We start from the raw sequence: 11,511 nt of genomic DNA on the forward strand, positions 1-11,511 counted from the left end.
AAGCGATAACTCTGCCTTCCTGCATCAGGACGCAACCAAGACCATCACTCGAAGCATCACAATACACTGTGAACCTCTTGCTCTGGTCTAGCAGAGTAAGGACTGGCGCCGTAGTCAACCTCTTCTTCAGCTCCTCGAAGGCATTCTGACGCTCATCAGTCCAAGAGAAATCCACACCCTTCTCCAGCAAGGAAGTCAAAGGCTTCGCAATCTTGGAGAAATTCTCAATGAACCTCCGATAATATCCTGCTAAGCCCAGAAAAGAGCGGACTTCCTTCACTGTCTGCGGTACCACCCAGTCAAGCACATCCTTCACCTTTCCAGGGTCCACAGCCATACCTCCCTTGGAGATGACATGACCGAGGAATGGAACCTCGTCAATCCAGAATTCACACTTGCTGAGCTTGGCATACAGCTTGTGCTCTCTGAGCCTCTGCAACACAAGCCTCAGATGCTTCTCATGCTCTGCTTCTGACTTGGAATATATCAGGATATCATCAATGAATATCACCACAAAGTTGTCCAGATAATCCATGAAAACCTTGTTCATCAGATGCATGAAAAAAGCCGGAGCATTGGTCAAGCCGAAGGACATGACCGTATACTCGTATAGCCCATACTTGTAGGTGAATGCCGTCTTCGGAATATCCTCAGGATGAATTTTCAGCTGGTGATAACCCGAACGCAGATCAATCTTCAAGAATACACAAGCACCCTGAAGCTGATCAAAGAGATCCTCAATACGAGGCAATGGATGCTTGTTCTTGATAGTGATGGCATTCAGATCCCGATAATCGATGCACATTCTCTTCGCGCCATCCTTCTTCTCTACAAGCAATATAGGAAAAGCCCAAGGAGAGAAGCTACGACGGATATAACCCTTGGCTAGCAACTCGTCGATAGTCTTCTTAACTTCCTCATGCTCAACGGGTGCCATACGATAGGGCCACTTAGCAATAGGAGCTGTGCCAGCCAAGAGATCAATAGAAAACTCAATGTCGTGATCGGGCAGCATACCTACCAAATCATCCGGAAAGACATCCGGGAATTCAGACACCACGCGAATACCATCCGTGGGTCTAGCCTCCATCTGACAAAGAATTCCAGAAGGCTCCGAAGCACTGACTGTGACCTCCTATCCATCTGGTGCCGACAAGTGGACAGTCCTCTGAGCACAATCAATCTTGACACCCCATCTAACAAGGGTCTCCATTCCCAAGATCACATCGATACCCTTGGTGTCTAGCACCATGAGATTAGCACTGAACTCTACCCCCCTTATGACAACACTGACTCTGGGATAGAAGATATGAGACCTCAACTGCCCTCGCGGTGAAGATACTAACATGCCCCTCTTTAATGTGCTAGTATGGATGCCATGATGCTCGACAAAAGACCGAGTAATGAAGGAATGCGTAGCACCAGTATCGAAAAGCACTGTAGCAGGGTGAGTATTGACCATGAACGTACCAATAACCACGTTGGGAGCCTCGGCCGCTGACTCAGCCGTCACGTGGTTCACCCTGCCCTGGGATGGCGCCTTGGGCTGAGCTGGGCGCCCCTGCTGTCCCGACTGCGCCTTCCGAGGACAGACGTTAGCGTAGTGTCCCGGCTCGCCACAGTGAAAGCACACCCGTGGGAGTGCTGGAGCCTGCTGCCCAGCAGGAGGAGTAGGCACTCCCGACCGCGGAGCTGGTGGAGCCGGTGGAGTAGAGCGTGCCGGAGGCGCTGGAAGCCTCTGGCCCTGTCCCGCCTGCTGCTGCTGAGGACGAGGCGGGTACTGCTGCTGTCGCTGCTGCTACTGCTGGATCTGCCTCTGGTGCTGCTGCTGCTGCGGGTACTGGTACCGAGGCCGGGTGTTGCTGCTAGACGCAGCAGGAGCCATCTTCCTCTTCTTGTCCTCAATCTCCCGGCGCTTGCGCTCGGTGTTGAGGGCAGCGTCAACCAGCTGGTTGAAGTTGTCGAAGCAATGGTTCATGAGCGCGTACTCCAGGTGGTCATCGAGTCCCTCCCTGAAGCGCTCCTGCTTATCGCCATCATTGGCGACCTCAGCGGGGACGTAGCGAGCGAGCTGGAGGAAACGATCACGGTACACGGTCACCGTCATAGCTCCCTGAAATGATAATCACCGGAAAAAGAGGATGGAATTTACTCAACATTTCTTATACCAAGGGTGGGTTTGAGCTCAAAAAGAAATTACGGAAAGATTTTTACTCTAATTTACCTGCTTGAGCGCAAATAACTCCTTGTGCTTCATCTTCATCACTCCAGCAGGGATGTGGTGGTGCCTGAAATGCTCCCGGAACTGGACCCAAGTGAGGGCGTCACGGTCCCGAGCTGGGTAAGACTCCCACCAATCGAGAGCTGAGCCTCGCAGCTGCCCTGCTGCGTACAGGACTCACTCCCTGTCGTCGCACTGAGCGACATCCAACTGGCGCTCCACTGAACGAAGCCAGTCGTCGGCCTGAAGTGGATCAGCCGCATGAGAGAATGTCGGCGGGTGACCCCTCAGAAAATCCGCGCGCCTGTCGCGGGGCTGCTATGGTGGAGGAGGTGGTGGCTGAGCGTGGATCTGCTGCAGAGTCTGAATAGTGTTGTTCAGAGTGGCCATCATCTGCATCTGGAGCTGGAACAACTGCTCCGGAGTCAGAGGTGGAGGCATCGACAGCGGCTGGTCGGTACTCTGGTTGTTCTGCCCTTGCTGGCCAGAACCGGTGCCGGTGCTCCTGGTGTTCACCATCTGTTTGCAGCAGAGTGAAATTTATAAGAGATAGATATTGTACAACTTCCGGAAAGAAAACTCTGACAGGATAAAATAGAGAGAAAAGAATGTACGGTTTTACCCCCAATGATCTAACTCAATTTTTAATATTTAATTCAAGTCTGCGTTAAAGTCGATTTGCATGAACAAGTTTATCTTCTAAACTATGCAATCAACCAAAAATCCAACTCAAACATTTTGCACAATCACAAACATTCAATATTCAAACGTTAGCCGAGTTTATCACTCCACTCGACTAAAACAAACATACGCTCTAGCATATTTTTACAAAGGCATCCAAGACTTATGAGGACAGTCAGAGAATTGCAGGCCACGTCTACTGAAATTATCAGACTAACTCTCGGAAAATGCAGAGAGGGTTAGCAAAATCGAGGTTTAGAGCTCAAGGAATAGAAGCAGAAATGAATTTTTGAGTTTTGCGGAAGCAAGGCAAGCGAAAGGAAATCTGTAAACTCGACCATTTCTATCTAGGCTTCGTCCTACAGTCGCCACGGCTCTGATACCAATTCTGTCACACCCGATTTATAAGAACATAAATCGAGCAATCATATATGCGCCAGGATCAAGTCATGCATATATACAACAGAATCATCAAGATATCACAACACGTATCTCGAAATAAAAGCGTATAAATTATAAATGAATATTTTTATTACAACTGAATCAAGAATCAGTTCAAGGAATGCGGAAGCATAAAATAAATACATGAAGAATAGGGCGCCACAGGGACGTCGGCTGGGAGACAACGCCTAGAAATCATCGAGTCCGCTGATGTAGTCCTCCACGTCGCCTGGTACTGAGCAGCAGTTGAAGACATCCTAGAGAGAAAAGAAGAGTAGAGAAGGCAAATGTGAGTACACAACTTGTACTCAACAAGTATAACACGAATTCTGAGGCTCTAAGGTTAGCTGACTCGACTGCATTAGCTTTTAATCTTGGCAAGTTTTATTAAAGCTATTTACTACGAGTGGATGAATTACCATATCCCAAGTTGCATAATAATTAATCAAAATTAACCATGAGTCTACTGAGAACCAAGCCAAACCACCAAAGGTACAACCCACTAATCAGACGGAGGATCTGGACCGCTCATGACCGTGACCACGGCTAGTATACCAGTTTTACACTCTCGAGAGGTTGCACAACTTTACCCACAAGTCGTGAGCTACGCTAGTTGTTCATCACACTTCCTTAGGTGAGATGACTAGCAAGCACACTACGAGACCGTTACAAAAGATCACGTTAGTAAGGTGTAACCGCTAAGGTTTCTGGATCAGCAACGATGGGGCCCACCTCACGGGGGTACAAGCACACAGCACAGACCAAGCCGGAGGAGCAGGGACCATTGAAGCTTACCACCCCTCTTGCCCACGCAGGTAAGTTACTCCCAAACCAAAATGACCTAATTAGTAAGTCAAGACCGTCCCAATCCAGTCTTGTGGTTGCGCGGTTGTCCCAGGTTGTCGCTCTATGAACTGGTCCTTATGGACAGTGGCCAACCAAGCACTAAGCACCGTGCTGGCCCCCTAAACCATGTTTCTAACAAAAACATATTTTAAGGAGGCGTGAGCCACTCAAGCACACAGCACAGAGGGCCACTCTCAGAATTAAGTTGCATATATCCATTAATCAATTTAATTAAAAAGGACCATTATATGTGAGAGCGCAGCACCTAGCACAACTAACCAAAATGCAACCCAAGGTATTATATAAAGGATAACAGTGGCTAGGAAATCCTTATAGGCATACAATGTTAAAATGCAGTATGAAATTGTATTTCAAAGTGATATGATATTCATGTTATACTTGCCTTCCTCAAAGTTCTCCTGCTACTGCTCAAACTGCTCTGCAGAAAGGGGCTCCTAGTACTCGTCCAAAGGCTCAGCGTCTACTCTCGATCGCAACGCCAAAACATGGTCCAGCACATACATATACATGCAAACAAAGACAAAGGATAAGAAATAGTACAACATTACATAAAAACAGCACACAAAACTATGCTAGAACTGTTCTATGCGTTACAACGATCGCGTGAGCGCGAAAACCACCTAAAACGGAGCTAAGACGCGAAATCTAGGGCTAAAACAGGTCCAGGGGCTTTTCTGCGAGAAAACAGAACTTCGAGGGGGTTTTGGGCAAAAACCAGGGACCTAAACATAATTAAAGGCTAGACGTAGGGTCTAACACACAAAACTACCGGGGCTGGACTGCGGGTTCGATTTCCAAAGAGCTCAGGGGCCTAAACAACAAAAACAGGGCCTGACTGTAAATACTTTTGAATGGCATAGAACTGCGGGTTGATTACATGAAAATCCGAGGACTCTTTAGCAAAAAGACAAGGCCGAACCGGTATCTTCGGATCTGGACGCTCGGATCTGGATCTGGCGGCTCTGATCTACCCCGGGCACGATCTCATCTTGCGCGTTGAACACGGATCGGGCGGCTCCCGGGATTTGGGCGCGCGGGGCGGCGGCGCTTGGTCACCGGCGACCGTTTTCGTGGCGGCGCTCCGCCGGAGCTGGGCAATCTCGGGCTCCAAGGGTCAAAACAACCCAGGCTTGGGTCTGGGAGGACCAGCTCGTCATGGGTAAACCACCTAGGGGTTCTGCTCGGGTCCGCGGGGCTTCCAACGGCTCGTGCCACGGCATGGGCGGCTCGGGTCAGCCGAGCTCGCCGGCGTGCACGCGTTCCCGTGCCTAGGGTGGCCTACGATCCAAGACGGCTAGTGCTAAAGGTCCGGGGGAAAGATGCGGTGCTCACCAAGGCTCGGGACAGGCTGGAACGCGGCGGCGTGGTGACCTCGACGCGGACAGGCGGCGGAGGCGATCGGGGTTCGTGGGAAGAGCGGCTGCCGAGGGTCTCCGGGCTCCTGGTCACTGTGGATCGACGCGTGGAGGTCCTGCGAAGGTGCCACGGGGGTTAGGGAAGTCCGGGGATCACTGGCGGCGAGGAATCGCGAGAACGGAGCGTCTCACCAGCGCCGGCTTCGGTTCCAATTCCTGCACGGGCAGGACTCGGGGGTCGAGGAAGAGGCCTCGGACAGCTTCTTGATGGCGAGGTGGAGCTACTGCGGCCCTTGGCCGGAGCTGAGGGGCACCGGAGCGGTGGATCCGCGGTGGAGCAGGAGGTGCGGTGTGGCGGGGCAATTGGCAGCGGTGCTAGAGGTTCAACGGCGCAGAGGGGTTTAGGGTTAGGGTTTCCAGGGGTTCGGGTGCCTCTATTTGTAGGGCGGCGGAACGACCTCGGCGTGTGGGCCGGGCGCGGGGGCTCGCCGGGATTCTCGGGCGGCCGGTGCGCGTCGGGGAAGAAAAGGAGAAGGGGGAAGAAGATGATGTGCGGGCCCTGGCTGGCAGAGGGAGAAAGAGAGAGAGGAGAGAGCACTCGGGCTGGGGTCAGGGGGAGGCTGGGCCGGGTGTGGCCCACATGGGGAGAAGGAGGAAGAGGGGAGAGGGAAGAGGGAGATGGGCCGCGCGTGAAGAAGAGCCGGCCCAAGAGGGAGGAAGGGAAAGGGCAGGCCGGGCTGCTGCTTTTGTTTTTATTTTCCCCCCTTTTCTTTCCCTTTCTAAACTAACTCAAATCAAATTGAATCCAAATGGAATTTGAATTCAACCTCAACTATTCAACCAAACAAAAGAAATGCACCAGCATGAATGCACAATCATGTTGTTCTTAGAATAAATTTTAATTACTTGTGCTATAAAATTAATTTAAAAGCAAGGTAACTTAAGGAAAACCTTAGAAATTTTTATTTGAGCCAAAATAAATTCATTAAAATTGAGGAAAATTACATTAGGGTGTTACATTTTCGACTAGTATTACGCATAGTTTACTGAAGGGCCCTTGCTCCCAAACTTCCAGTAACACTCCGTATTCTAGTTTTCGACTAGTATCACGTGTAGTTTACAGAAGGGGCCTCGCTCCCGTACGAACTTGCCAACGGTCCCATCGGAAATCGATTCTTCCGACCAGAAGCATGTAAATCAACTGTGCAATCGACGACTTGATCAACAACCCATAACCCCTCAAACTGAATCTGCCTCGGTCAGAGGTCCTGTACCACAAGTTCTTCGCCAAGTCGGAGGGGGATTTGGATCATCTACCACAAGTCGGAGGAGGATTTGGATCGTCTACGACAAGTTGGAGGAGGATTTGGATAGTCTACCACAAGTCGAAGGAGGATTTGGATTGTCTACTACAAGCCGAAGGAAGACTAGCCAGCATCCATCAAAGGGCTCTCGTCCCCGATGACTACTCGAACTTCATCAACGACGCACTACCCTTATCAAACGGCCACCAGGGCCTGATAGCGCCTCCAACTTGGTCAGGCAGGCCCGGGCATTGGAAGGGCACGAGTCCTCCAAGGTACCCAGCTCAGCCCACCTTTCTACGCCTCCAACTTGGTCGGGCGGGCCCGGGCATTGGAAGGGTACGAGTCCTCCAAGCTACCCGGCTCAGCCCACCTTTCTGCGCCTCCAACTTGATCGAGTGGGCCCAAGCATTGGAAGGGCAAGTGTCCTCCAAGCTACCCGGCTCAGCCCACCTTTCTACGACTCCAACTCAGTCGGGCGGGCCCAGGCATTGCAAGGGCATGAGTCCTCCAAGTTACCCGGCTCAGCCTACCTTTCTGCGTTTTCAACTTGGTCGGGCAGGCTCGGGTATCGGAAGGGCACAGAGTCCTCCAATCTACCCGGTCAGCCCACCTTTCTGCGTTTTCAACTTGGTCGGGCAGGCTCGGGTATCGGAAGGGCACAGAGTCCTCTAATCTACCTGGCTCAGCCCACCTTTCTGCTCCATCAATCCCGACAACTTGTCAGGCCTAGCACCGCCCTAGGAAGGCAGGACCCTCGATTCCACGATGACTACTTCGCCCTCGCGAGGGCACTCCGCGACCCAACGACGACTACTTCAACTACAAAACTAGTCGGAAGCGGGACTTACTCCACCGGTGACTAGTTGGAACCGATTCCGACTAGTCGGGTTTCATCAACAAACCGGCACGGCTTCATCAACAAGCGACATGGCTTCATCGGCAATTGCCCACGAATCAAGATCGACAACTATCCATGCTCATTTGGTTTCTACGCTCTCGGGCTGGCGCAACAAGGCGGCTGCCCACGTGAAGACTGAGACCCAATTCAAGAAGGCTTCACGGAGATCTTTTGGGAATTTCTTTAACCATTGTCTTGAGTTTTATCTCGAAACAAGGGGTTTTTTCCCCCAAAGAATTAGTTCAACCACTCAGTCAGGGGATCAAGGAGTTTACCCAAAATAGTGCTTGTTCGTTCATCCATATTTCAGCGCGGTACGACTTGTTTTGGCCCGCCCAAGGAGTTCCTTTGGGCTAACCAAGACATCCTCGCATGGCAACATACAACTTGTTTTGGCCCGCCCAAGAAGTTCCTTCGGGCTAGCCGAGTCATCTTTGCACAATGACTACTTTCGTAACAACACATGTGCAGCACTGCGTTGTCACTTCCTTTGGGCCAACCAAGACATCTTCGCATGGCAACATATGGCTTATCTTTGCTCGCCCAAGGACCTGATCAAGATCAAGTGCAAGACCTTGTCGTCACCTTCTTTGGGCCAACCGAGACATCTTTGCATGCACATAAGGCTTGTCTTGGCCCACCCAAGGAACTGACCAAGATTAAGTGCGGGACCTTGTCATCACCTCCTTTGGGCCAACCGAGACATCTTTGCATGGCAACATATGACTTGTCTTGGCCCACCCAAGGAACTGATCAACCCAAGTGAAGGATCTCGTCATCAATCCCTTCGGGCCAATCGTGATGTTTTTGAAAGTCAACATGTGAATTCTCATGGTCCGCCCAAGGAATCGACTGAAACTACCAACAATATTTATTTCTCCCTCGATAATTGACTTCAAGTCACCTTCACATACTTCCAGCACAACTCCATTTTACTAGTTTACGACCGGTACTACATGCAAGTTCGGTGAAGGGGCCTCGCTCCCATACTTCCAGTAACAGATTACTAGTTTCTGACTAGTATGCAATGTTACTGAAGGGGCCTCACTCCCATACTTCCAGTACAACTCCGTTTACTAGTTCACAACGGTATCCATGCAAGTTTACTGAAGGGGCCTCGCTCCTATAGTTCCAGTAACATTCAGATTACTAGTTTCCAACTAGTATTATATTCTATGTTACTGAAGGGGCTTCGCTCCCATACTTCCAGTATAACTCCGTTTACTGGTTCACGACCGGTATCCGTGCAAGTTTACTGAAGGCGCCTCACTCCCATAGTGCCAGTAACACTCAGATTACTAATTTCCAACTAGTATTCTATGTTACTGAAGGGGCTTCGCTCCCATACTTCCGGTAACAGATTACTAGTTTCCGACTAGTATGATATGTTACTGAAGGGGCCTCGCTCCTATACTTCCAGTATAACTTCGTTTACTGGTTCACGACCGGTATCCGTGCAGGTTTACTAAAAGGGCCACGCTATCATAGTTCCAGTAACAGATTACTAGTTTCCGACTAGTATTCTATGTTACTGAAGGGGCCTCGCTCTCATACTTCCAGTACAACTCTGTTCTACTGATTTACGACCGGTATTACATGCAAGTTTACTGAAGGGGTCTCGCTCCCATAGTTCCAGTAATAGATTACTAGTTTCCGACTAGTATAATATGTTACTGAAGGGGCTTCGCTGAAGGGGCTTCGCTCCCATATTTCCAATACTACTCCGTTTACTGGTTCACGACTGGTTTACTGAAGGGGCCTCGCTCCTATAGTTCCAGTAATGTTCAGATTACTAGTTTCCATCTAGTATTTTATGTTATTGAAGGGGCTTCGCTCCCAAACTTCCGGTAACAGATTACTAGTTTTCGACTAGTATGCTATGTTACTGAGGGGGCCTCGCTCCCATATTTTCGGTACAATTTCATTTACTGGTTCAAACTGGTATCCGTGCAAGTTTACTGACTGCTCCCATACTTCCAGTAATGCTCTAATTACTAGTTTCCAACTAGCATTTTACATTACTAAAGGGGTTTTATTCTCATACTTCCAGTAACGTTCAGACTACTGGTCTCCGACTAGTTCTCTATGTTACTGAAGGGGTCTCGCTCCCATACTTTCAGTATTACTCCGTTTACTAGTTTTCGACTAGTTATACATGGAGTTTATTGCAAGGGCATTTCTCCCAATACGGTTTCATATATATCAATTACAACATACTTTTATGTTTACCTTGCAGGGGACCCGATCTGGACCATGCTGCTGGGCGAGTCGGATTTAGGGCGCTCTTTGGTGAAGTTATTTGTTTAACTATTTTTTATCAGGGAATTTATCCTAAAAAATGGTTTTCGAATTAATGAGCCAACTTGCCCATCTTAATCATCAAATCTTTACTATCATATATTGCATGTCATGATTCTTTGGATTTTATTCCAAACCTTGGGGATTTGAATTCAAGGCTCGGGGGCTGCGGGACACGTTCATCAGCGACTTATTTTTCAAATCTATTGGAAGATAAGGATAGAAGACATAAGGTTAAATTGACCCTCAGCCTAATTCTACAAGTCAACATAAGGCTCGGAGGCTACTCCATATGGAGTGCGAGTTTAATCGCACCCCATATAAAAGAAGACTTGATAACTACTCGGGGCATGAGCACCTTACAGCCTTGATGCAGCCAAGAAAGTACTCGGAAGACACTTTCAAGATGGAGTTCGAGAGGACCCGAGGACGCCTTCGGAAGTACTTGGAAGCCTGCAATACTTGACTATGAAAAGATCGAGGGCTTGTCAGACCCGGACATACGAGACTACACACATGGCCTACATCTTACAAAATAAGAGGTGGGACATACACTGGTTGTAACTGCTCGTAGCATAGTAGAACTACTCATACAGTAGTAGAACTAGTCGGATACAGTAGAGAACTACCAGAAAAGTACTCGGGTAGGACTTCTGAGTTTCTATCCGACTAGGACTTCCATGTAATCCTATCCTCCAGACTATATAAGGACGAACAGGGACCCTCCTCGAGCAGGGAGCATGAGGGACAACTCGTGCCTCATGATCACCAGGAGATCACCCAATCACCACCTAAGACAATACAAACCACACAGGACATAGGGTATTACGCTCTCGGCGGTCCGAACCTGTCTAAACCTTGTGTTCCTTACACCTTCGAGTTCCTGATCTCGGCGACACCCTACCTACAAACTCACCACCTCAGGGGTGTCCCTCGGTGGGCGTGGCGGTAAAACACCGACAATAACTTGAGCACAACTTCCTTAAGCTAGTGACTTGAACCATCATCTATGAATGAAAACCACTTCTAGTTCAATGCACCGTCTTCACATCATGATTGTAGAAAGATTGATACTTCCCACTACGAACACCTTACATGACCAAGATTCTTCAAGTTGAATCCAAAGAAAGTTTCTTCACCCTAGCATTGGTCCCTCGGCACAAACCAATTGTACTTCGCCAAGCTTAGTCCCTCGAAACACTATCCCGAATTCCAACTCTTCATCCTTGCATCACCTAGAGATCCATATAGGTTTGTATCACAATTAAATCAATGAAATCCATTCTTCACAATTCTTTGCAACTTATACGTCTATTGATAGATTGTTCATTTCTTCACAAGATATTCCCTTCTAGCGCTATGACCTTATCAACAAGATATGAGAATAAATAGTTATCATAAAACACGTGACTCAATCCATATAATACTCATTGTTTAACAATA

Source organism: Panicum hallii, chromosome 6 (assembly GCF_002211085.1).
Source record: "Panicum hallii strain FIL2 chromosome 6, PHallii_v3.1, whole genome shotgun sequence".
NCBI classification, from domain to species: Eukaryota; Viridiplantae; Streptophyta; class Magnoliopsida; order Poales; family Poaceae; genus Panicum; species Panicum hallii.